The following is a 27397-nucleotide window of genomic DNA, read 5'->3' as shown; positions in this document are numbered from 1 at the left end:
TAAAAACAATTCTAATTTTAGAAACATAATGTTATATGCATTTAGGTAGCTCTCCATATAAAGGAAGGCTAAAGGAGTTCTTTGTCCAGGTAGTATTTTGAAAATAGAAATGTTTTTCCTACCCTATCTTTTAATGTATTGGTGTGTTGACGTGAAATAAGTACACTGCCAGGTATTTCTTCAGCAAATAAATAACATTATTTATTTATTCAGGTTCAGCAGAGAATTGCAGTTTGGGGTCGTCAACCACAGCAAACCCCATGCAAGTCCACACACAGCAAGGAAAGGCGAATTCTCTAATACAGGGAAAAGGAAGTGGAAAGGGCTACAGTAAACAAAGGGTCCATGGATTTTCGTTGGCTGAGCCCTTGCCAGGAAAGAAGAGGACTCTTTCTTCTTTCTGTTGGGCTCAGCTATCATTGCAGTGCATGAGAGCTCCTCCTTCTGGTCTCCCAATTCTATTTAATCAAGATTTCTGTTTATTTTTTTTTTTTACATTTTCCCCTTTTGATCAATATCTTTCTCTGAAAGCATCACTGATCAAGAGTCAGGTTTTCCAGTTTCAGTGGCTTTTTGCTCCTCAATGCCAGGAAGAACCTTTCCTGAGTGTAGTGTCCCATGTTGGAGGGAAAATGCACAGATTGGAAACCTATGGAGGTTACATTCAAGTAACAAGCTAGGATGGAGGAGGAACTCTCAGACATTTTTTACCTAAAATCCATATGTTATCAAAATTATAGATGTTAGGGAGCACCTGAAGTGATATGTCATCATCAAAGGTCTGGTGACAAACTTCCAACAGGCCTGGTCTGGATATCTTGGAAAAACTGTCTCATCAGATGTTATTGACTCCAATTTCATGAAATCTTTACTTTCAGGTCACTGGATGATGTGCAGTTCCAGTCAGGATTCGGGGCTTTCTTTAGACGTGTCATGTGAATCCAAGAATCTATTCCTTGGAGTTTGGCCATACAAGGTTTGGTTAGCAGTACTTGATAGAGGGCTTTTATCTAAGTTGAAGAGAGTTCTTCTGGAGGTGAAAATCTCCAGGTTGAAATAGATGAAATCTCCAGGTTGCAAGGTGTGATGCTCAAGGTCTTTGTCTCCTGAGGACACACTATGAAAAAGTTGCTCTACCAAAACATGGTTGTTTTTAATAGAAGCAATTACATCTTTGCAGTATTGGAGTATCTCCCCTTTTATAAGTTGTGGGTCAAAACAAGCAGGAGCCAAGTGCGTTGGGCATCCTCTGACTACTTCAAAGGGTGAGTTCATGAGGTCCAAACGGGGTGGATTTGAAATTTAGAGGGACCAGCAGCAATGCTTTTGGCCAAGGTATTTGGAGGGCCTCTAGAAATTTTGCCAATTGAGTCTTAATAATGTCTTTAGTGCACTGGACTAAACCAGAGGATTGAGGTGGTAAATGCAGTGAAAGTTGTAAAACCAGCCAAACAGCACAGACTTGTCAAAGCACCTGGCCTGTAAAATGTGTTCCTTGATCACTATGAAGTTCAAGAGGAGTTTCCCAAGAAGGGATAATCTTTTCCAAAAGGACTTTGGCAACAAGAAGAGGCAGTAGGCTGTCTGCAAGGGAAGACTTCAGTCCAGTGTGAAAACATACAGACCATGACTAAAATGAATTTATATCCATGAGATAAAGGGCGTTGTATGAAATCCATTTGCCAGACCTCGAATGGTCCATTAGGCAGTTTAAAATGTCCCAGGGCAGCACCAGCAGACTTCCCTGGGTTGTACTTTGGACAGTGGGACAAGTGAGGGCGGCACTTTCTGCAGCCTTGTTAGTGTTTCCCCACCATATTGACTCATGAAGGCTCTCATTGTGTCAGTAGGCTAATGGCTTAATGCTTGTACAGTGGTGAGGAGCAAGAATTTTAGAGTCTGCGGTAGGACTGGGTTGTTATTTGGTCCAAACCAGAGCTTTCTCTTTTAATCAAACCAACAATTATTGGATTTTCAATCTTGTTTTTCCTTTTCTGAAGCCAATTGTTGGGCTTTCTTAGCGAGTTTTTCTAAGTTATCATTCCGGGAAATACCCCTTAGGCCATGACAGAAGTTTGGCTGTTCTTGTTCTCTTTAAGGGCAGCAGTCCTTGCAGAAATGTCAGCAAGATGATTTCCCCTAGCTTCCAGAGAGTCAAGATTAGACTGCCCCAGAATCTTAATAATAGCTAAAGTAACAGGTAAAATTATTGCATCTAATAATTCCTGAACACAGGGGAAATTTTTAATTTAAATTTCTTCGGAAAGGAAGGGAGCTACGCTGCTTCCACAACATTCCAAAGCCACGAGCTACTCCAGGAGCACATCTATTATCAGTATAAATATTGGCAGTTTTGTCCTTGGCCAAAGTACAAGCCCATTTAAGAGCAAATAATTCAGCCTGTTGGGATAAAGGAACCATAGGTAAAGACGCTGCCTCGAGAAGATCCTGGAGAAGGTAAAGGAAAGGGTGACCTGGCAGAGCCCCCAGGTGTCGGGTGGGTTGGGAAAGAAAAAGGGAGTCACCATTTGTTTTCCACCATCCTTCACGGCCTCAGTGGAGCTGCTGGGGAAACCTCATCCAGAGAGAACCCATTTCCTTTCTTGAAGGGTAAGGGACTCCACCAGGAGAATGGCTCAAAGAGCTATAAGTGAGGAGGGGGCTTCAAGTACAGAACCTAAATTGTCCTCCTAGGTTGCTTCCAATTAAAAGGCTTGGGTACGAGCAGAGGCCCGTGGGTCCTGGGTGTCCCTCCAGGCCACGTGCCGTACCACCTCGGATGAGGACTTAACCCCTTCCAAGCCTCACTTCCTTCATCTGCTAAATGGGTTAACAGTACCAGCCTCACAGGACTGTGGGTGGATGACGTGAGTGCAGGAAGCACCAGCCCCTCAGTCCACCCTCCTTCCCCACCACACTGCTCCCCCTTCTGGAATCAGGTAGAAGAGGATGAATTCTAGCACATTAATGATTATATATAAGAGAAACGCCATTTATTAGAGGGATGAGTTGGGGGGAGAATAAAACAGGATTTCTTGCTTTACAAAAGGATTCACTTAAAATAGCTCATTGCTTTAAATAGAAAGCCCCCTCCTTCACACATTTACAGACAATTAACTACTTAGGAAACTAAAAGAGGAAGCATTCAAGGGTGCTTGATGAGCAATCAGACATGGAGTATCTCTGTTACTATAATGTCAGCCACAGGTGAAATATTTATAGAAATCAATTTACACACAATTTTTCAGGAATATTCTTCATAGTAGCAAGCACTCCAACATAGATGTGCATCCCTGGTGCCCCAACGTCAAAGACAGCCTCAGTTCACTGCTGAAAGGCAGACACAGGCCACTGTTCCCTTCTGCTAACCAAAATAGGGCCAGTGCCTGGATAAATGATCATAATTTAGTGGTGAAACATGGTTTGTGATTACATTGTCTAAGAGTCATTTCACATAATCTCCCCACCTTGCATTTCAAATTCCCCTCATTAAAGAGAACTCCTGCCTGTTTCATGTAAAAATCCCTCCTTCTGTTCCAATGTTGCCCATGAAGATCCCACAGGGTGTGCAGAGCAGGGGACCGGCTGGCCACAGTTGTGGGACCCTCTGTCCCCAGCAAGAGGGGAAGTGTGGGCACCCAGGCCATAGTTCATCCCTCCACGAGCCACAGGCTTGCTCTGTGCAATTTCAGCTCTGGGTGTCTGTCCAGCTTGCAGCAACACTGGGGGGGACAGGGAGGGGGCAGCCCTAAAGAGCTGTAGGGCTCATAGAAGCCTGAATCCAGAGGACCTGGGCTTACTGTAGCTGGAGAACCACTCCCACCCAGGTTCCCCTTAACTCCAACCAGAAGATTTTACAATTGCTGTGGGCATACAAAAGGAGTATGAAGAAAACCTACAATATCTGTCCTCAAAAGAGAGCACTCCAACATGGAAGATAACATGTAATGTCATCACCACATGGGGAAAAATTCAGGCCAAATAGGGGGCCCTCACTGCATGAGGACTTGACTGCTGTTGTCGACTGAAAACAACACAACCTCAAAGTTGAGAATTATGTTTTATTCGGTGGACATTCTGAGGACTTAAGCCTGGGACATGGCATCTCAGATAACTCTGGGAGTCTGCTCCAAAGAAGCAAGGGGGAAGCCAGGATATAGAGGAGTCTTTGCAGCAAAGACCAAGTAGTCATGAAACCGATCAGGACCCTGTGGGTCTCCTGGGCACAAAGGCCTTCTGTGTCCCCTTCCTGGAGTCCCAAAGGGCAGATTCGAGCAGTTGCTAATCAGGGAGGGGAGGGGATGAAGAGACAAGGGAGGAGGAACCAAGAAACAATAGTGCAGCCTTGGGGCAGGGTCCTGGTTCCCCCTCAAGGGATATACGTAACAATAGCTTTGAGCTCTTCTGCAGAACTAAAACCCCACCAAATGGAAGACTTGATGAAGCACTCTTCATTCCAGAGAAGATCACAGTTCGCCCATCACCACCTGATGCCACAGGATCTCTGGATTGAAGGAATGAGGGCCCTGCATATACCCTGATGCTTATCAGCGACACTGCCCCTGGCCTATAAGACTCCTCACAACCCCACCCCCTGTCCCAGGTTGGGACACACAGTTTCGAGGGCATTAGCCCACTGTGGCCCCCTTTGCCTGGCAAAGCAATAAATTTACTCTTTTCTACTTCACCCAGAACTATCTCTGAGATTTATTTCAGTGTCTGTGTACAGAGCCTGGATTCGGCTTCAAATTTTTGGCGCCCAATGTGGGGCCGACGTGGGGATGGCCCCAGGAGGGTCCCTTGGCTTGATCAAATGCTCTGAGGTTTTCTTCACACCAGCCTCTTTCAAGAGAGTGGAGGGTTGGAGAATTCCTTTAGAGACCAGATAACCTGGGACCCTTGCCTGGAAAGGCCAAGCCCTGGGCCTACCTGGTCCCGATAGTCAGAACTCCGAGGTGGGAGTGGGCAGTGGAAGAAGGACCATCCTAGCAACCACCAAGGCCACCTTTGCCTTGAGGACACACCCTTCGTCCTCCTGCCTCAGCCAGCCTGGATTTCTTACCCTGAGGAATTATTTTGGGGAAGGAGGAAAGAGTAGTTTTATTGCTTTGTCAGACAAAGGGGGCCACAGTGGGCTAATGCCCTCAAAACTGTGTGTCCCAACCCAGGGTGAGGGGGCGTTGTGAGGAATCTTGTAGTCCAGGGGTGGGGTTGCTGATAAGCATCAAGGTATATGCAGGGCCCGCATTCCTTCAATTCAGAGATCATGTGGCATCAGGTGGTGATGGGCGAACCGTGACCTTCTCTGGAATGAAGTGTGCTTCATCAAGTCTTCCATTTGGTGGGTTTTTAGTCCTGCAGAAGAGCTCAAAGCTATTGTTACGTATATCCCTTGAGGGGGAACCAGGACCCTGCCCCAAGGCTGCACTATTGTTTCTTGACTGCTCCTCCCTTGTCTCTGCATCCCCTCCCTTCCCTGATTAGCAACTGTTTGAACCTGCCCTTTGGAACTCAGGAAAGGGGACACAGAAAGGCTTTTGTGCCCAGGAGTCCCACAGGGTCCTGCTGGGTTTCAGTCAGAACATCAAAAGATTACTGTTAATTAAAGAAAACAAGACATCTCAAGGAATTTAGCACCTTTCTATGTATTGGAAGATGCAAGAGTCTGGGCTCACAGAAATCATCCTTTTGATGTGCACCTCAGCTATCTGGGGCCAGTATCATGTTCTTTCCCATCCTGAGTCCCCTCAGGGTACACAGTTGGGGGTGGCTGCAGTGGCTGAGGGCAGCCTGTTTGTCTCCACCCTGAGTTCCTTCAGGGCTCACCATCAGGGCAGCTGTAATGTGATGGCTTGATGGCTGCAACGTCCTTTTTTCACTGGTACGGCAGGCAACATTTTTCATTCACACTGTGTAGCTAGAGCTGGCAAAGAAGGCAGGTGTGGGATGCACCTTAAAGACGGGAGGATAGCAATAACCAACACCAGATCTGAGTCCTTCTGATTTCCCAGACTCTGTGCAAAGTGCCTCTCATGGGACTCTTCACCATGTCACCCTTCTGTCAACACTTGGACATTGCTATTGCTATTTTCATTTTACATGTGGTAACTCTGACTCTGAAGGTTAAATAAGCTCACACACAGCCAGCCAAGGGGTAATTATGTAATTTTAATACAGATCTCTTTAACCCCAAAGCCCATGTTCTTAACTACAACCCCACACATTAGGATGGGCAGGAGGCAAGTGGCACTGTGCTTTTCAAAAAGGCAAGAGGAAGTAGGGGCTTGAATGAGCCCAGGATCTGTGAGGGGTAGAGAGAACGGCACCCTTGTTAGCCAGCAGTGGTCAACTTGCAAAGGAGGGGAGATGCGACCAAATGTGCTGGGAAGGGCAAGATCATGGTCTGCCTTGAAGACTGGCCAGAGGAGTCTGTCCTTGGAAAGTATGGTTGTAGGACCCACGATAGGTTCTGGAGCAGAGGCTGGGCTAGGGCCACAAAGATGGGTCCAGGGCCAGCCAGGAGGTCATTGCAGAGATCCAGGTGAGGACAACAAGGGTCTGAACTGCAGTTGTGTTAAAAGAAAGAAAGAAGAAAGCAGAGAAGCATTGCAGAGGGAGGAGCAATAGGACGTGGTAAAGGGAGAGGGTAAGAGTCAAGACAAGGTTTCTGTGGTCCCACAGAGCATCCAGGCCCAGGACAGGAGCCACCCAGCTGCCCACCCAGGGCCCAGATCTGCCATGGTGTGTCTGTCTCCCCAGCTAGAGTGAAATTACCTCAGGTCACAACTTTGTTTTATTTACTGATACATCCCCAAGGGGGTCTCCTTCCCACCCCAATTCTTTCTCCCCTCCTGACGTACACACAAACTCACACCTTTATTGCTCTTTCTTATGTCTCTAGATCTCAGGAGGACTAAAAACAAGGACGGAGAAAGGAAGACTCCTTAGTTGCTGTGTGATATCGATACATTTCATGGCCTCTCTAAGCCTCAGTTTCCACATCAGTAATATGAAGACAGTAACCTCCTGGAGTTGTTATGAGGATTCGATTAGATACCAAATAGATGAAGTGCCTTGAATGTAGCAGGAATAGTTTTAATATATAATTTATATATATAATTTTACATATAAAACTAGTCATAAGTCTTTACAATAATGATCACAGTAAGCCTTGTGCCTCCTATCTACCTGGAGCCTATTGTGAGTAGAATATTTAGGCAAAGAGAAAAATCTTGAAAGCAGCAAGACAAAATAACTCATCCCATAAAGTTGTCCCAATAAGATTAGCAGCTGCCTTTGCATCAGAAATCGTGGAGACCAGGGCACTGGATGCCATATTCAAAGTGCTGAAAGAAAAAACTATCAACCAATAATTCTATATCCAGCAAAACTATCTTTGTGAAATCAAGACATTCCCAGATAAACAAAAACTGAGAAAATGCATTTCTAGCAAACCTTACTAGAAATACTAAAGAAAGTTTTTCAGGTTGAAAGCAAGTGACTCCAAGCAGTAATTCAAATCTTACCCCCACCCCAAAAAAAAAGCACCAGTAAAGGTGATTATGTAATTATAAAAGATAGTATAAATGCATATTTCTTTTTTCTTTTTTTAACCGATTTAAAAAGTAATTGTATAGAGCAATATGTATATAATATACTGTCAAACCTATAACATACAGAAATGTAATATATTTGAAAATAGCATCACAAAGAAGGCAAGTGGGAGCAAAATTGTGTTGGGGTAAGGAAATGATAGCATATGGTGATGCAAATCCACAAGATCAAATGAAGAGAAACAGAAATGGTAAGAAAGTTAATAGAAGCAACTCCATAAATATGTACTTTGTACTTACTCTCTTCTTTTCTCAGTTTCTCTAAAAGGCATAAAGTTATATGAGTAGTAATTACAACAATGTACTGTTAGGTTTGTAACATTTATAGATGCAACAATGGCAGTACAGGAAAGGGAATGAGGGGATAGACCTATATAGAAGTAATGTTTCTATAAGCCACTGGAATTAAGTTAGTTAATAATAGCTAGTTAATAAATCTGAAATACGTTCTGATAATTGAAGAAATATATGGTAGTTCCTAGGGCAACCATTAAGAAAAAAAACTCCAAGAAAATCATTAAAGGAATTGCAATTCTACAATAGAAAATATTCATCTAATGCAAAAAAACCCCAAAACTCAGATCAAAGCTTACCTGTATTATGAGATCTTAGCTTCAAGGCTCCCCATCACCGGTTTAAACTGGCCATTTCTTCCAGGGCATCTGCTTCCACTGTATCTGCCCGTATCCTGGCATCCTTAACTGTTCACTGTCTTTTCTCTTTTGCCTGTTTCACCCACAAGACAGTAAGCCCCCCCATATATGAGGACACTGTTGAGTCCCCACTGTGCAATATAATATCTCACACTTCAGTATTTAATAAATTTTTTTCAGTTTTTGAATGATTTTATTTTTTTTTTATTGAAGTATGGTTGATTTACAATGTTGTGTTAATTTCTGCTGTACAGCAAAGTGACTCAGTTATACATATAAATACATTCTTTTTTCAGGTTCTTTTCCATTATGGTTTATCACAGGATACTGAATATAGTTCCCTGTACTATACAGTAGGACCTTGTTGTTTATCCATTCCATATAATAGCTTACATCTGCTAACCCCAACCTCCCCTTATTATATGTTGAATCAATAAATGTTAAATAAATTGAATCTCTAGCACATGATCAGGTGGAGCTACAGTGCTGGGGCTCCAGGTAGACCCCGGGAAACCCGAACAGAAGGTGGCTGGGTGTTCCAGTCCCTTGGCTACAAGAGATGGACCCCTACGCCAACCAGCATATGATTTTGCCACAACAGGGTGTTGCCATAAGGTGTGGAAAACAACAGGTGGATGTAGGCCCCCCCACCCCACCACCCCATTCTCCTCCTCTTCCCACGCTTCAGCAGAGAGACCCTGGCCACAGCAAGGGGAGAAAGAGGAGGTCCCAGTAAATGCATCCTCTGATTCCCAAGCTGCTTCACCCTATTCCCTTTGCTTAACTCACTCCCAGGATTGTACAAGTTACACGTGCTCTTTCTCCCCGTGACAACTTGATCTGGGCCATTGCTCTGAGGCTGGAGGAGACGTCTCAATGAGCTACACACTGAATTAAGATCACCTGCCAGGGGGACTTCCCTGGTGGTCCAGTGGGTAAGACTCCGTGCTCCCGATGCAGGGGGCCCGGGTTCGATCCCTGGTCAGGGAACTAGATCCCGCATGTGTGCTGCAACTAAGAGTCTGCATGCTGCAACTGAGACCCAGCACAGCCAAAATAAATAATACATAAATAAATAAAGATCACACCTGCCAAGTGGCAGCACCCACAGAGCTGTGACACAGAGCCCACAGAGCCTTTGTCACCATGGGGAGTCTCGGGGCAGAGTTACTAGCGGACACAGCGGGAAAGCTCTTTGATTTGAGAGAGGACTAGACTTCGGACAACAAACTAACTCTCGAGTTCTCTGCATGGGCTTTTCTGTTTAATTGTGAATTCACCGGAAATGCACATTGAAATAAATGCCATTTTTAACTCTAACATTTAGTGATGGAAAGGGTGAGAGCTGTAGCTGCTGCGAGCAAGACTGAAACAACTTTTCTTGGAGACAATTTGACAGCACTTATTAACAGCCTTAAAAATAATCATTTACTTGGACCAAGAAATTCCACGTTTAAGGAAATTATCATGGGTGTACATAAGAAGTTCACTGAAGAATAAACTTTTTCATTTAATTTTTTAATACAGAGAATTAGCTATGTATTTTTTGTTATATCCATACAATGATTTACATCAGTGATTACAGTCATCTAAAATTATGCTGCAGAATAGCACTAATGGAAAGGAATAGCATTAATTTACAATATAAATTTTAAGTGTTATGAAAACAGTATGTACAGTATGGTCCTGCTTTGGGAATGACATATATTTCTGAGTTTAGAAGTGCACTTTTATCACATTTTACTATTTATTTATTTTTTCTTTTTAAATTGAAGTATAGTTGATTTACAATATTGCGTTAGTTTCAGGTGTACAGCAAAGTGATTCATATATATATATATATATATATATATATATATATAGTTGGCCAAAAGGTTTGTTCATTTTTTTTTTCCATAAGATGGCTCTAGTAGCACTTAGTTGTCTTTAACTTCATTCAAAACAATTTTGTTAGATTGTATGTGACAGCTGTCATATCAGCATGCATTTTTAAAAAAGACATCAAAACTGGTGAATTTTTGTGTAACCATTTTAATATTGAAAATGGAAGATAAAAAGCAACATTTTTGGCATATTATGCTTTATTATTTCAAGAAAGGTAAAAACGCAACTGAAATGCAAAAAAAAGATTTGTGCAGTGTATGGAGAAGGTGTTGTGACTGACTGAACATATCAAAAGTGGTTTGCAAAGTGTCGTGCTGGAGATTTCTTGCTAGACGATGCTCCATGGTTGGGTAGACCAGTTGAATTTGATTGTGATCAAATCGACATTAATTGAGAACAATCAACGTTATACCACTCGGGAGATAGCCGACATACTCAAAATATCCAAATCAAGCACTGAAAATCATTTGCACCCGCTTGATTATGTTAATCACTTTGATGTTTGGGTTCCACATAAGTTAAGCGAAAAAAAACTTCTTGACCGTATTTCCGCATGAAATTCTCTACTTAAACATAATGAAAATGTTCCATTTTTAAAACAAATTGTGAGGGGCAATGAAAAGTGGATGCTGTACAACAATGTGGAATGGAAGAGATCGTGGGGCAAGCGAAATGAACCACCACCAACCACACCAAAGGCCGGTCTTCATCCAAAGAAGGTGATATTGTATATATGGTGGGATTGGAAGGGAGTCCTCTATTATGAGCTCCTTCCGGAAAACCAAACAATTAATTCCAACAAGTACTGCTCCCAATTAGACCAACTGAAAGCAGCACTCGACGAAAAGCGTCCAGAATTAGTCAACAGAAAACACATAATCTTACATCAGGATAATGCAAGACCACATGTGTTTCCTTGATAACCAGGCAAAATCTGTTACAGCTTGGCTGGGAAGTTCTCATTCATCCACCGTATTCACCAGACACTGCACCTTCAGATTTCCATATATTTTGGTCTTTACAAAATTCTGTTAATGGAAAAAGTTTCAATTCCCTGGAAGACTGTAAAAGGCACCTGGAACAGTTCCTTGCTCAAAAAGATAAAAAGTTTTGGGAAGATGGAATTATGAAGTTGCCTGAAAAATGGCAGAAGGTAGTGGAACAAAAGGGTGAATATGTTGTTCAATAAAGTTCTTGGTGAAAATGAAAAATGTGTCTTTTACTTTTACTTAAAAACTGAAGGCACTTTTTGGCCAACCCAATACGTATGTTTTTGTGTGTGTGTATATATGTGTGTGTATATATATATATATATATATTCTTTTTCATATTCTTTTCCCATATAGGTTATTACAAAATGCTGAGTATAGTTCCCTGTGCTATACAGTAGGTCCTTGTTGTTTGTCTATTTTATATATAGTAGTGTGAATCTGTTAATCCCATACTCCTTTTGATAACCATAAGTTTGTTTTCTATGGGATTTCACTATTTCTGAAATGGAATCATTTTACCACTGAAAGTACTTCATTTTGTCTCTAAAAGGCTATTAATTGGTCAAGAGTGTGTCTTAGAAATGACGGTATCTCAGAATCAAGAAAACCCATATGAACACACATATTTGGAAGAACACATGCCAAAAAGTTGCCTGTAGTTAAGGTTACAGATGATTCCTTTTCCTTGTTTTTATTAATCTTTATTTTCTAATTTCTCTACAATAAGCATATATTGTCGTCACATCTAGAAAATGACAGTTTGTTAATGTATGTCTTAAAAAAAAAAGACCTTTGTCTTTCTCTCTTTGTTGAAAATGTTGAAGAAATGTGACAGCAGAGCAGTTTTCCCTCTCAGTCAATACAAAGTGCCATTTTAAGGTGATGTGGGGTTCAGAGCCTTGCTGTGTCCCCAGGTGGTTGTCACAAGGCCTGGAAACGATGCTCCCGTATCTCTGTTAGGATCCGTCAGGCCATTGTCAGGAGGGCCTGGGGATGCAGCGCCTGCATCCCCATTGCATCAGCACTCGTCTCTGAGTACCTCTGATCCAAAAGCCTTTGGTAGGGCCTGCAGGGAAACAGGCCTTAAACCAGGGCTCCAGCCCACCAGGAGCTGCTCTTTTTCAGTGAGCAACAAAACATAAGCACACGAAAAGTAAAATTAAAACATATGACCGGAAAAATCTTTGGGTGATGCATGGGTAATTGTAGAAGGGATGGTACAAACAGGAAACAGTAAGAATCAAGGTGGGGTCATAGAGGGAGCGAGAGGCTTTCAAAGACTTCACCAAGCACATGGGGACAGATGCGAAGCCAGCCTGTAGGCCTGCTGTCCACCCAGGCTTGTCAGGAGCAAAGGGTCTGGGTGAGAGCACCCTGGGGGGATAGGTGGGGGGGGAGGTAGGTAAGGCACCGCTGGGGAAACTCTCCATGCTAGAAGGAGGGGTTTGGGCCTTACCTGGGAAGGAGTAAAGAATTTTGAATAGAGTTGCAACAAAATGAACAAAATGCAGTGTCATTTTAGGATGGAACAGGAGAACTCAGAGAAGCTGGTTTCCTGGTAGCTGTGCTGGGTCACACACACACACACACACACACACACACACACACACACACACACACACCAGCCCTGCAATGCTGGGCCTGGACATGAGACTTGCCCACGGAGTGTGAACATGCATGAGCCATGCCAAGTCCAGGCAAAGCTTCGAATGTACCCAAGGGTTTGCACAGACCCCAGGCAGCTGGGCTCCTTCCCCTGGGAGGCCCCAGACCTGACCCAACCAGGAGCAAAGCTAGGCAGCTGCCCCGCCAATCCCAAGAAGACAAGGAATCACGGCAAGATGTGGGTTGTTTGTTGTCCCAGCAAAAAGCTGGCTGATATCTTCTCCTGAAAGTCAAGTGTAGGGCAGAACGCATCATTCACCTCAAGGGTCTAGTCAGGTAAGTTCTGGTTGCGCAAGAATTTGCAATGTGCTGCATTAGTGTTAAAGTAGATGGGTAGCAGACTTCCCTGGACTGCCCCGCCTACTGCCCCGTCCCCACTCACCCATCACTCCAGGCGATGGACCGTTTTCACAGGGCTGGTACCTCACTGTAGCTTGTTCAATGTCCCCTCTGCTGTCTCTGTTCTCTTGGACTGCAGGCAACGCTTTGTGTCACCGCGGCCTCACGGGGTAGACGTGGAGAGGACATGCCCATCAGGACAGCCTGAGGCCCCGGCACTCAGCACACTCGCTCCTGTGGGTCTGTTAGGCACTCTGGTCACCGCTGGGAACACAAACGTGGGAATGACAATCCCGCCCTAAAGGGGCTGATGGCCCAGCAGGTCTATATACACCGTTCTGTTGGGTTACAAAGGGGAAGGGGACCCACTGTTATCTCCAAGGTGTTTCTCCAACAGTGAAATGAACAGGAATAATAAATCCCATGCCCCAATCTGCGGTTTGATCCAAGGAGCCTCCACATTTCAAGGCCACTTTGGGGAGGGCTAGAACATCAGACGAAACACGGAAAGGTCCCCAGAGAAAGGTGACTGTGAGTGCGGACATGTGGGTGAGGTGGGGAGAGAGGGCGCGTTCAACCCTCCAATACCAACCGTGGGACAAAGTGAGTGCCACCCCACCTCACACTGCCACCTCAGGGCCCCTCGCTCTGGGCAGGCTGACCTGGAACCAGTAGAAAGAGCCGAGCCACCAAGCTCTCACTCTTGGGCCAGCCTCCAACTCTCAACCGAGGTTCCTGCCGCCAAAGAGAGAATTAGAGAGCATTTACGGAAATGTGTGGGGACATCTTTGACACCATGAATGGGGAGGGGGCTGCAGCCTTTAGGGCTGAGGGTCCTAGGATGCTGAGTGAGGACCCTGCGATGCAGGTGTCAGTCCCACGCACAAGGGGCTGTGCAGATCAGCCGGCCCCGTGGTGAGACACTTGGATGGATGGCACCTTGTCTGGCATTTGATGATTCTAGGATCATTTTAAATGGAGCATCTTAATAAAATTACCAGAAGACACCCTTACTGGCCCACCGCATTTTTACCATCTATGCCTCTGGACATACAGATTAGTCTTTCCAGAGAGTGTCAGCACCACCACGTACTTATTAACTGCTGTCTATAAAAGCAGTTCTTCCCTCTGCCCTGAACTGGGTCCTTCATGCTTCTAGGGTGGCCACTGGCCCCCCGTGGAGACCTCACCCACAGGGCACACTGGCCGGCACCAGCCTCAGCCAGGGCCTGATGTCATGGGGCCAAGACAGCCACAGAACATGAAGGGGCTTTGTGTCCACAGATGGTTGAAACAGGCCTTTTGTCACAGACTCAGCCTTGATACGCCTGCCCAGAGGAAGAACAGAACACTTAAGGGCCGTTTTCAACAAAGATCCAAGGACGTGCCCCGTGGATGAAATGAGAGCTCATTTACTGATTGAGGAAGAAGCGAGCAAATCCAATCAGGAAGTAATTGGATTTGAAGGCTTAAACCCTTGTGTTGGATGTGGGTGGAGGAAATCCTTTAAACATCAAGAAAAATACAGCCTGCAACTGCAAGAAAGAAAGCTACCTTAAAACAATGTCATCACAAACAAGCAGAAAAATCAAAGACCATTTTACCTTTGATTTGCACTTTGGGGGCTTTTGACTAGCCGGCTGTATTTAACTCACTAGTGGGCTCTGAGCAAAGTCAGTGATCGAAACATCCGTTCACATGTGAATCCGCCTGGTAAACCAAGAAATTAAGTAATGGGGGGTGAAGAGAGATGGGAGGGGGGGAGTGGGAGGGGGAGAAAGGAGAGAGTTGTGGGGAGAGAAGTAAGATATAGAAGGACGGAGAGAGACAGAGAGAGGGAGAGGGAGGGAGGGAGGATAGAGGGGAGGAGAAAAGGAGAGGAGAGGGGGAAATGAGGGGGGTGGACGGTGAGGGGGAGGGTGGTCGGTGGGGAACGGAGGGATGGGGGGCAGGAGTGAGATCAGAGCTCAAATCCACAGGTGCAGGGTTCTCCTACATTATCAGGCTCCCACTTTGATGGAGAATCAAAAAAGAGCATCAGCTTTATTGGGGGTAAAGACATAGGACCATCAGCGACCCCAGCAACCTTTCCTCCTCGGAAGACAAGTGCCTTCCAAGGAGGAAAGTACCTCCCTCCCCCCATGTGCCCAGCCCACTGCAATATGTGTCCCGGACTTGACCTTGGCCTGGCTGGTCCTCATCCCTTCCACTTGCCAGGACACCGTGATGCACCCGGGGATGGGCATGTGACCTGGTATTCTTACTGTGCACAACATAAAGTCTTTCTCTTGTTCTGGGGCTGTTAACACTGCCGTGGTCTATACATCTTTCTGACCTACAAGGAAGAGGCCTGTCTTCACCAGTCCACGCACTGGCACCCCTGGGCTGGGAGGGCGAGAGGAAAGAGGACGGCCTTGACTTTGAGGCCCCAGACCCAGTCATGCCCAAGGCCGCTCCACTTCTGTTCCTTCCCAGCAAGTGAGGCAAACAAGTCCTCCTTTCCTTAAGCTAGTTTGAAGGGGTAGGTCTGTCCTGACTAACAGGGGAGGGGCTGTCACGGTGCCCCCCTTAGACCCGCGCCACCCCGGCCCTTGCGTCCCCCACTTGGGAGGGTCCTGCTCCCGAGCTCCTGTCTGGCCACTCCCCTCCCCCTGGGGTGAGGAGTCTGTAGGTCGGGGACCTGGTACGCCTCCCCTCCTGGCCAGACCCCAGAAGCTCCTGCCGCCAAGCCTGGGGTGGCCCCATAGACCTCGTCCCCGGGTCCATCTTCTCCAGGACAGAAGATGCTGCAGGTGTCAGAACTCCTGGGCTTGGATGGCCGTGTGCAGGGACATGAAACTGGGGGGTCTGCCCCATGCACGTAAGGCCCTGGATTCAGAAAGGAGTGGGGCTGGGCGAGAAGGGGGAAGGGCCTTCCACCTGCACCCTTTCCTGGGGGTACAAAGACAGAGGGCATGCATCAGATGCATTTAAACTTCTCAACAACCCGTGGGCCTGTTAGGTAGATCGGCCATTGGAGAAATCAAGTACAGCGGAGAGGAGGTAGTGCGGCCAGAGGTGGGGCTCTCAGGAACTGGTGACATTCTCTAAACGACATAGCAAGTGCCCCTCTGCCAGCAGGAATGTCACAGCCACTCCGGGCAGCAGCTGCACGCACGGCCCATGAGGGCAGGCGGGGCTCTGGGTCTCAGTCACCCTCGGCCACCTGTCCTGACTCTCCCCACACCCTCCCTGCGTCTGCCAGACTCCCAGGACTTTCGTGCTTCCTTGTTCCTCTGCAACAGGCGAGGTGAGCAATGAACCACCTCCCATGCAGGTTCGGTGCCAAGTCCCCTCTGTGTGTGACAGAGCTCGGCCGCACAGCACGGCAGCGACAGCAGCAAGCCAGGCAGCGGGGTTTCTCAGCGCAGTAAATGGTTTGCAGCTGAACTAACAGACGCTAGGCTGGGTTTCGAAGAATGACAAGGAGCTGCCCCTGCAGTGGTCCCCCTGCTCCAGGGCTCCTGCCTCAGCCGCACTGGCCAACGGGGCACAAACTGCGCCTCCCTCCCCGACGGACTCGGCTCAGAATGTGGGTCCCTCCCAAGCCACCTGATCAGGGTCCTGCACGATCTCTGGTTTGTCAGCTGCGAGGAGTCTGGGAGGTGCCGGCCGGCATTCACTAAGGGGTCAGAAGGGCTGCAGAGTGACCGCCCCCCGCCACCGCAGCGCCAGCCGCTCCTGGCAGCTCCTCTGCAGATGCCTCCTTGGGACACTGGGCGTAAAGTGTCACCACAAGAGAACGCACCCTCGGCACAGGCGTCCGGCCTTCGTCAGGACACAGCAGGCATCCGAGGGCTCTTGCACCAGGCGAGGGCTCTTGCACCAGGCAAGGGCTCACAGGCTGCCGCCCGAGGTGCAGAGGCACGTGGGGGCACATAGATGGAGGAGAGGGTGCCTGGAAGGTGCAGGCCCATCCGGAGGCGCCCTGTGCTCTGGAGGAGCTCGAAGAAGCCGAGCAAAATGGAGCTGGCGGAGGACGGGGTGAGGTCTGCTATCCGCCTGGCCCGCCCTGGTCTCCTGCTGCCTGAGACGCACACAGGCCTTGTGCCGCCGCCTCTGAGGGTCTTGGGGACGCTGGCCCTGCAGCCCTCCTCTCAGGGTACTCCATGACCCCAGACACTCCCTCTTCCTCACCAAATGTGGACAGCATGAGATCTTCCTCTCCTGTCACTTAGGGTCACTGTCACTGAAGCTTCGGCTTCAATAAGCAGCTCCGGGAGGTGTGGGACTGTCCACTCTCCAGGGACAAAAGGACACCAGATGCTATTAGTTGATTTGCTTCAAGGACTTCAGTCTTGGGAGGTCCAGATAACCAGCTGGGCACACGACCCCCAGGACCCCAACAGAGCAGAGCCCCATGCTGCAGTCAGCCCCACTGTGGGCTCTCAGATCAAACCCCAGGAACAAAAGAGCAATTAACCAGCCTTTCCAGAGAGAGTCCAAGTGCTTGTGTCAGCCAATCTTGGATGTCAGCACAGTCTAAGCGGGTACAGGTAATGGCAGGGGTCCCCAACCCCCGGGCTGCGGACTGGTACGGGTCCATGGCCTGTTAGGAACCGGGCCGCACGGCAGGAGGTGAGCGGCGGGCAAGCGAGCGAAGCTTCATCTGTATTCACAGCCGCTCCCCATCGCTCACATTACCGCCTGAGCCATCCCCCCCGGCCCCCCATCTGCCGTGGAGAAATTGTCTTCTATGAAATTGGCCCCTGGTGCCAAAAAGGTTGGGGACTGCTGGGTTATGGGATGCAAAGAAGAACTCAAGAGACGAAACAAATTCCAGGAACCACTAAGAAACCATGCTCTTCTCTAGGTGATGAATAAAGTACCTAGAACTCCAATGGGAACTGTCTTCAGAATCTCAAAGCACCCACTTCCCTGTGTTTAGTCACATGCTGGTGTGGAGACGCCCACGCTTTCACCTGTGCCAGGCTCACGCTCCAGAACCTTCCACTCAGAGCGCAGGCGGCATCTCTCCAAGTCTGCCCTGCTCATCCCACCCTCACGAGGCCTTGCCTCAGCCCCTGCCTCAGAAAATACTTCAGGAAATGGTCAGAAGAGCTCCAACAGACCTTTTATGTCAAATCAAACTCATGAGAGATTCTCTGAGGGCAAATTGGTAGAAAAAGAAGGAGCAGAACACACAAAGCACGTTGTGCGTGATTTAGAATAAAACCAGAATCACTGGTTTGGGACAAAAGGATTTTTAATAAATCGGTTCAAATCAGAGTCAATAGGAAGGGTAGAGATCAAGGCTGATTTTTCGTTTCTTAAACATAGGGAAAAAAATCAAAGATTCAGAAGGTAAACATTCACCCCAGGTCACACCAGGGCAGGTGAGAGCCTGGGCGAGTCGCAAGCTTTGAGGTGCAGATGGTTTAAATTTAAGTCCCTGCCAGGTGGGGCATGTTCCCATAGCGATAGTGCAGCAAACATAGAAAAGTCAGGTTACCTGAGCATGGGGTGTGTGTGTACTGGCTTCTCCAGGTCGTTTCTTGGGGGTATTGACTGTCAAAATCCCTGGGACCTCAAACTCTGCTCGGAAATCCAATGATCAGTCACTGAGAGGAAATTGTGTTCTGAAGGTGGGTGGGAAGACAGTGTGAGGGGTGAGGGACGATTCGTGAAGAGCAGAGCAGGGAGGGATGGAAAGGACCTGGGGGAGGGGCAGGATCCCGAGGAAAAGGGCAACACCCCCCCACCACGACCCGCACACAGGGCCAGATCCCTCTGACCCAAATTATAAGACTTCAGAACATCAAGAACAGAAGACGAAGATGTCTTTAAAATGAGCAAGACTTGTCTGTGACCACAGAGCCAGATTTAACTCTGTTGCACATTTAGGGTTGCACAAAATAGGTCAGTAACCATTTAGATGATTCCCTTCAAGGCCACCTCTTCCTAGGTCTGTATCAGTTCTGCAGGAGACAGGAAGCTGTGTCCAAAGGCACGTGTGCTGGGAGCGGGGTCATACAACAGTTTCCATCAGTGTTCCCAGGACAGACTCCTTAGGCTTACAGATGACAAAGTACTAGGAGGAGAGTGAGAGATGAGATCGAAGTTCATCTTCAATACATTGGAGAAGCAGGAAGCATCAAAAGCAATTTGGTAGAGACAAAGGCAGGGCATCATGCTTGAAGAAAGAAAACCAGCTGCAAGAAGGAAATGTCTGCTGTGCTCTCCTATACCGCAGGGAGCTGTCCAGGTCCAGCCGGTACCACAGCTCTTATCAGTGTAGGGCAGATAAAATCCCCACATTTCAGGGCAGGTTCACCTGGCACATTTCCCACATCTGACTTCCTGCAGGCGGCCCAGTACAGAGAACAAGGGGTCAGAGTTATACATGGCCAGCGTGGGCCACGTGGCTGCCCGTACCTCGTGGAACTGGCAAGGGGGTGACAGCATGGTGGGGGTGGACCACATCCAGGCAGCTGACGTTTGCATACGCCCAGAGTTTAAATGAAAAGAAAGCCTAAGTGACCTTGAAGTGAACTCCACCCTAAAGTCAAAACAATATAACCTCGAAATATATGAAGCACCAACTAACAAACCGGTGAAGAAAAATCAGTAAGTCAGCAATGGCGGGTGGAGATTGAGTGCACATTTCCCAAACTCTAGAGGCTCAGTAGACAAAAATCATGAGCAAAGATTCACCATACGCTTCAACCATCAGCTCTAAAAAGGATTCAACACCTGACAAACAGAAGACACACTCTTTCAAGCAGGCATGGAATATCTATAAAAATCGACCGTGTACCTCAATGGGTTCTAAGGAATCAATACTATATATATATATATATATAAAATTATATATATTAATTATATATAATGTTATCTCATCATATAACAAAATTAGAAATCAGTATCAAATGAGTATCTTTTAAAAATCCCATGTATCTGGAAACCAATTAACATACTAATAAATAATGTCTTGATTAAAAATAAAATCAAAAGAGAAATTACAAAATACTTAGCAATGAACTAACAATCACAATACTGCATATCAAATTCTGGAGGCTTTGGGCCCAGACTGTTTCATATGTCAGTTCTGCCAAATTTTCTTTTTTTTTCAGTCTTTTTAAATTTATAAAAATATATGCATCACTCACAAGATTAGGTTTTTAGTAGCTATTCAAATAGATATTCAGGTTATTTCATCATATACATGTATCACATTTTATTTAGTTAAGAATATTTATATTGTTTAAAATTTTTTTTATTTCAAATAATGCTGTAATAAACCACCTTTTATATATATCCTAGTATTTATGTGAGGGCGGTTCTATGTGGTAGATAACTACCAGTGTAATCCCTCAGTTAAAGGTTGTGCCCATTCCATATTAATTACAAAAAATAATTACATACAATTAATTACAAAAATTAATTGATGCGGCAAAAATTTTCTACAGTATAGTTACTGATTTACACTCCCACCAAGATTGTATGCGAAAACTCATTGCCCATTCCACATTCAACAAGTGATGTAGTTGGAATTTAACATGTAGAAATTTTGCCAATCTAAGATGCTGAAAATACTCACTGTCTCCTCTTGCCACACTGAGATGATTACATTGTTTTCCTCCTATAACCTATTATGTAGTTACTGTGTTAAAAGATTTTCTAACTTGAAATAATGCCTGTGTTCCTGAAAGGTTCTGCCAGATTTTCAAGGAATAGACAATATATTTCATAATCTGACCCTAAGAAGGTATTAAGAATAATTATAACTAACTAGGATTCATCTCAGAAAAGGTCTAGGTTTAACATTACTAGAATGAAGTAGAATAGTTCTATCATCTCGATTTTCCCAGAAAACACACTCAGTAATATTCAATACCTATTTTTAACTGGAAAAGAAAAAACCCTCTTAACTAACAGAAAAAAACTGCAAATGGAAAGGAAATGCCTTTACTTAGACAAAGTGATACACAGAACACACACAACGAGTGTTACAGGGAATGGTTGCCTATGAAGGGAGAAAAATGGGAGTGGGAAATGCCTATAAAAGGATGAATAATGGAAATTAGAAACTAGAGTGGGATCTTCCACATGGTGATATTGTGGCCTGAGTCAAGAAGTGTGATTAGCCCAGCCCTCTGTATCTTTGGTTAAAAAAAGTCCAAAACTATGAAACACAATTAGGGACTGATAATTTGTTTTACACAACGGAGTCATCTACCAAAAGGTCCCAAGCTTCTCTTACCTATTTAGACTATTTTGCCTAAAAACTAGGTTTCCAATAAAACAATTAAATAATGCATCTGTCGAATAGTGCTATGCCCACAGGCCTTTGGGGAGGTTTGGGTTTTTCTTTTTGAAAAACAAGTATATATCAGACGTGTTTGCTAGCTTTGTCTTGAAAAGGTACTTTAATCTAATGTTTAGAGCAGATGGTCTCCTAAGTAGGTACACATACCTTAGAACTAGTCACAGCCATCTGCTGGGGGATGGAAAGAAATCTTAGAAATTTAATTAATATTTATCTTACAAAATGAGGAGATTAAGCTTTATGCTATTTACTCTATGGTGGAAGCAGCTGCGTTTCCTTTTTCTACACTTCAGATCATCCCGGGGTGGAGGCAACATGCGGGTCTCCTGAAGGACCCTGGGGGTCGGGCGTGGGGCTCCCATCCACGCCCACCTTCCGATGGTGCTGCTGGGGGTGCCGGGACGTGGGCCCAGGTAGAGTGTCTGGTTTTTAACTAGATTCACTCTTACAAAATGGCCTTAGAAGATTCCTGCCAGCAGACTACAGTGAGGATAGAGTCAACCATGCAACCCAGCGAATGACCCTCTTCCTATCCCTGACACAAACCTTTCATCAGCCACATTAACAAGTAAAAACAGAGGCAATCTAATCAGACCTGATGGAAAATCAGCCACAAATATTGCAATAATCAAGAAGATGAGGGACTTCCCTGGCGGTCCAGTGGTTAAGACTTCTCCTTCCAATGTGTGGGGGGGTGCAGTTTCCATCCCTGGTTGGGGAGCTAAGATCCCACATGCCTCATGGCCTAAAAACCTAAACATAAAACAGAAGCAATGTTGTAACAAATTCAGTAAAGACTTTTAAAATGGTCCACATCAAAAAAAAAAAAAAAAAATCAAGAAGATGATCTGAAGAATGGATTTCCCTGAAGGGTGTATTGTGCTGAGATATTGGCTAATGACCATGTGAAACCATCATGATTAGCAAGACATTTAAAAACTGAACGAGAGTATAGATGCAGGACAGACCTCTGCCAGTTCTTCAGCAATGCTTAAAGTGAGGAAATATTTAATCCACTGCCTTTGAAAACCTCACTGAACTTAATGATAAATTTAAAACTTCTTTCAAGGCTTCTCATTTCGTAGCAGTAGACAAAAAAAAAAAAAAGAATCACAACATTTGAAAAACACCTATTTTTCCCCTGCTGGGGAAAGAATGACTGAAATAAGATAAGAAGAACAACATGGCAACAAGCCAAAATGTAATCCTGTGTTAAGCAGATACTATTGAAAGACATAAGTTCAAATCCTGGTGAGCATTTGAAGCAGCAAAGCATTAGAACAAGTGAATTAGTCAAGGAGATTTATTATACAATTAGATGAAAGTAAAGATTTCCCTCACGTATCTCAGCTTATACTGTGTGTTAGATTCTGTAACAATAATAAATCATAAATAAATAAATAAATAAATCTTTTAAAAATAACATATCAAAATAACTTTTCTGTGTGTGAGCTACTAAAAACCATCCTGGAGAAGATGTACTCAAAATTAAATGACATCTTTAATAAAAATAACATCTTGGACTTCCCTTGTGGCACAGTGGTTAAGAATCTGCCTGCCAATGCAGGGGACACAGTTTCGAGCCCTGGTCCAGGAAGATCCCACATGGCACAGAGCAACTAAGCCTGTGCACCACAACAACTGAGCCTGTGCTCTAGAGCTCATGAGCCACAACTACTGAGCCCACGTGCCACAACTACTGAAGCCCATGCGCCTAGAGCCTGTGCTCTGAAACAAGAGAAGCCACCGCAATGAGAAGCCTGCACACCACAATGAAGAGTAGCCCCTGCTCGCTGCAACTAGAGAAAACATGCACGCAATAATGAAGACCCAATGTAACCAAAAACAATAACAACAAAAAATAACGTCTTATGGGAAGGGTGTGTAAGGTGTCAACAGGGAGGGAGCTGCCTCTTTAGCCAGAATTCTCTTTTTATTTTTTAAATAAAAGAAATTCTGGGGTTAGGGGGAAGGAGCAGTGACCCCATAGGAGGCTGAACCAGACCTACCTGCTAGTGTTGGAGGGTCTCCTGCAGAGGTGGGGGTTGGCTGTGGCTCACCATGGGGACAAGAACACTGGCAGCAGAAGTTCTGAGAAGTACTCCTTGGTGTGAGCCCTCCCGGAGCCCACCATTAGCCCCACCAAAGGGTCTGTAGGCTCCAGTGCTGGGTTGCCTCAGGCCAAACAACCAAAAGGGAGGGAACTCAACCCCACCCTTCAGCAGACAAGTGGATTAAAGTTTTACTGAGCTCTGCGCACCAGAGCAACAGCCAGCTCTACCCACCACCAGTCCCTCCAATCAGGAAGCTTGCACAAGCCTCTTAGGTAGCCTCATCCACCAGAGGGCAGACAGCAGAAACAAGAAGAACTATAATCCTGCAGCCTGTGGAATGAAAAACACATTCACAGAAAGATAGACAAAATGAAAAGGCAGAGGACTATGTCCCAGATGAAGGAACAAGATAAAACCCCAGAAAAACAACCAAATGAAGTGGAGATAGGCAACCTTCCAGAAAAAGAATTCAGAATAATGATAGTGAAGATGAGCCAGGACCTTGGAAAAAGAATGAGGCAAAGATCAAGATGATGCAAGAAATGCTTAACAAAGACCTAGAAGAATTAAAGAACAAACACCAAGAAGAATTAAAGAACAAATAAACACAGGTGAACAATACAATAGCTGAAATGAAAAATACACTAGAAGGAATCAGTAGCAGAATAACTGAGGCAGAAGAACGGATAAGTGACCTGGAAGACAGAATGGTGGAATTCACTGCTGTGGAACAGAATAAAGAAAAAAGAATGAAAAGAAATGAAGACAGCCTAAGAGACCTCTGGGACAACATTAAATGCAACAACATTCACATTATAGGGGTCCCAGAAGGAGAAGAGAGAAAGAAAGGACCCAAGAAAATATTTGAAGATATTATAGTTGAAAACTTCCCTAACATGGGAAAGGAAATAGCCACCCAAGTCCAGGAAGTGCAAAGAGTCCCAGGCAGGATAAAACCAAGGAGAAACATGCTGAGACACATAGTAATCAAACTGAGAAAAATTAAAGACAAAGAAAAGTTATTAAAAGCAACAAGAGAAAAATGACAAATAACATACAAGGGAACTCCCATAAGGTTAAAAGCTGATTTCTCAGTAGAAACTCTACAAGCCAGAAGAGAGTGGCTTGATATATTTAAAGTGATGAAAGGAAAGAACCTACAACCAAGATTACTCTACCTGGCAAGGATCTCATTCAGATTTGACAGAGAAATCAAAAGCTTTACAGACAAGCAAAAGCCAAGAGAATTCAGCACCACCAAACCAACTCTACAACAAATGCTAAAGGAACTTCTCTAAGTGGGAAACACAAGAGAAGAAAAGGACCTACAAAAACAAACCCAAAACAATTAAGAAAATGGCGATAGGAACATACATTTCAATAATTACCTTAAATGTGAATTGATTAAATGCTCCAACCAAAAGACACAGGCTTGCTGAGTGGATACAAAAACAAGACCCATATATATGCTGTCTAGGAGACACCCACTTCAGACCTAGGGACACATACGGACTGAAAGTGAGGGGATGGAAAAAGATATTCCATGCAAATGAAAATCAAAAGAAAGCTGGAGTAACAATACTCATATCAGATAAAATAGACTTTAAAATAAAGAATGTTACAAGAGACAAGAAAGGACACTACATAACTATCAAGGGATCAATCCAAGAAGACAATATAACAATTATAAATATATATGCACCCAACATAGGAGCACCTCAATACATAAGGCAACTGCTAACAGCTATAAAAGAGGAAATCAACAGTAACACAATAATAGTGGGGGACATTAACACCTTACTTACACCAATGGACAGATCATCCAAAAAGAAAATTAATAAGGAGACACAAGCTTTAAATGACACAATAGACCAGATAGATATTGACAGATATTTAATTGGCATTTATAGGACATTCCATCCAAAAACAGCAGATTACACTTTCTTCTCAAGAGCACATGGAATATTCTCCAGGATAGATCACATCTTCACAAATCAAGCCTCTGCACCTATTGAGATGATCATATGGTTTTTATTCTTCAATTTAGGAAAATTGAACTCATATCAAGCATCATTTCCGACCACAATGCTATGAGATTAGAAATAACTTACAAGGAAAAAAATGTGAAAAACACAAACACAGCGGAGGCTAAATAATACGTTACTAAATAACCAAGAGATCACTGAAGAAATCAAAGAGGAAATCAAAAAATACCTACAGACAAATGATAAGGAACACACGACAATCCAAAACCTATGGGTTGCAGCAAAAGCAGTTCTAAGTTTATAGCAATACAATCCTACCTCAAGAAACAAGAAAAATCTCAAATAAACAATCTAACCTTACACTTAAAGGAACTAGAGAAAGAAGAACAAACAAAACCCAAAGTTAGCAGAAGGAAAGAAATCATAAAGATCAGAGCAGAAATAAATGAAATAGAAGCAAAGAAAACAATAGCAAAGATCAATAAAACTAAAAGCTGGTTCTTTAAGAAGATAAACAACATTGATAAACCTTTAGCCAGACTCATCAAGAAAAAGAGGGAGAGGACTCAAATCAATAAAATTAGAAATGAAAAAGGAGAAGTTACAACGGACACTGCAGAAATACAAAGCATCCTAAGAGACTACCACAAGAAACTCTATGCCAATAAAATGGACAACCTGGAAGAAATAGACAAATTCTTAGAAAGGTATAACCTTCCAAGACTGAACCAGGAAGAAATAGAAAATATGAACAGGCCAATCACAAGTAATGAAATTGAAACTGTGATTAAAAATCTTCCAACAAACAAAAGTCCAGGACCAGATGGCTTCACAGGTGAATTGTATCAAACATATAGAGATGAGCTAACACCCATCCTTCTCAAACTCTTCCCAAAAATTGCAGAGGAAGGAACACTCCCATACTCATTCTATGAGGCCACCATCACCCTGATACCAAAACCAGACAAAGATACTACAAAACAAGAAAATTACAGACCAATATCACTGATGAACATAGATGCAAAAATCCTCAAGAAAATACTAGCAAACAGAATCCAACAACACATTAAAAGGATCATACACCACGAACAAGTGGGATTTATCCCAGGGATGCAAGGATTCTTCAATATATGTAAATCAATCAATGTGATACACCATATTAACAACTTGAAGAATAAAAACCATATGATCATCTCAGTAGATGCAGAAAAAGCTTTTGACAAAATTCAACACCCATTTATGATAAAAACTCTCCAGAAAGTGGGCATAGAGGGAATCTACCTCAACATAATAAAGGCCATATATGACAAACCCACAGCAAACATCATTCTCAATGGTGAAAAACTGAAAGCATTTCCTCTAAGATCAGGAACAAGACAAGGATGTCCATTCTCGCCACTATTACTCAACATAGTTTTGGAAGTCCTAGCCACGACAATCAGAGAAGAAAAAGAAATAAAAGGAATACAAATTGGAAAAGAAGAAGTAAAACTGTCACTGTTTTCAGGTGACATGATACATGATACATGATACATACATAGATAATCCTAAAGATGTCACCAGAAAACTATGAGAGCTAATCAATGAATTTGGTAAAGTTGCAGGATACAAAATTAATGTGCAGAAATCTCTTGCATTCCTATACACTTAACAACGAAAGATCAAGAAACGATATATTTATCATTGCATCAGAAAGAAAAAATTACCTAGGAATAAACCTACCTAAGGAGGTAAAAGACCTGTACTCAGAAAACTATAAGACACTGATGAAGGAAATCAAAGATGACCCAAATAGATGGAGAGATATACCATGTTCTTGAATTGGGGTAATCAATATTGTGAAAACAACTATAATACCCAAAGCAATCTACAGATTCAATGCAATGTCTATCAAATTACTGATG

General features: G+C 44.3%; 2 long non-coding RNA genes across 4 annotated transcripts in view; both read right to left on the bottom strand.

The window, feature by feature from the left end:
* Nucleotides 1–27397, bottom strand: part of LOC309636023 — a 338850-nt gene that overhangs the window by 262488 nt on the left and 48965 nt on the right. The window lies entirely within an intron of this gene.
* LOC309636019 lies at nucleotides 10575–25643 on the bottom strand. Of its 3 annotated transcripts, none has more exons than XR_014249185.1 (4): nucleotides 18638–25643; nucleotides 13809–14856; nucleotides 13190–13410; nucleotides 10575–12208 (listed from the first exon to the last, which is right to left on the bottom strand). It is a non-coding gene; the product is annotated as an uncharacterized lncRNA (long non-coding RNA). The 3 variants fall into 3 exon arrangements; XR_014249186.1 differs by having other exon boundaries at nucleotides 10575–13410; nucleotides 13809–13881; nucleotides 14751–14856; XR_014249184.1 differs by having other exon boundaries at nucleotides 10575–13410.

Source organism: Balaenoptera borealis (assembly GCF_965194805.1).
Source record: "Balaenoptera borealis genome assembly, chromosome: 10".
In the NCBI taxonomy this organism is placed as follows: domain Eukaryota; kingdom Metazoa; phylum Chordata; class Mammalia; order Artiodactyla; family Balaenopteridae; genus Balaenoptera; species Balaenoptera borealis.
Note: the sequence above shows the minus strand (reverse complement) of the source record. Positions and strands in the feature narration are given on the sequence as shown.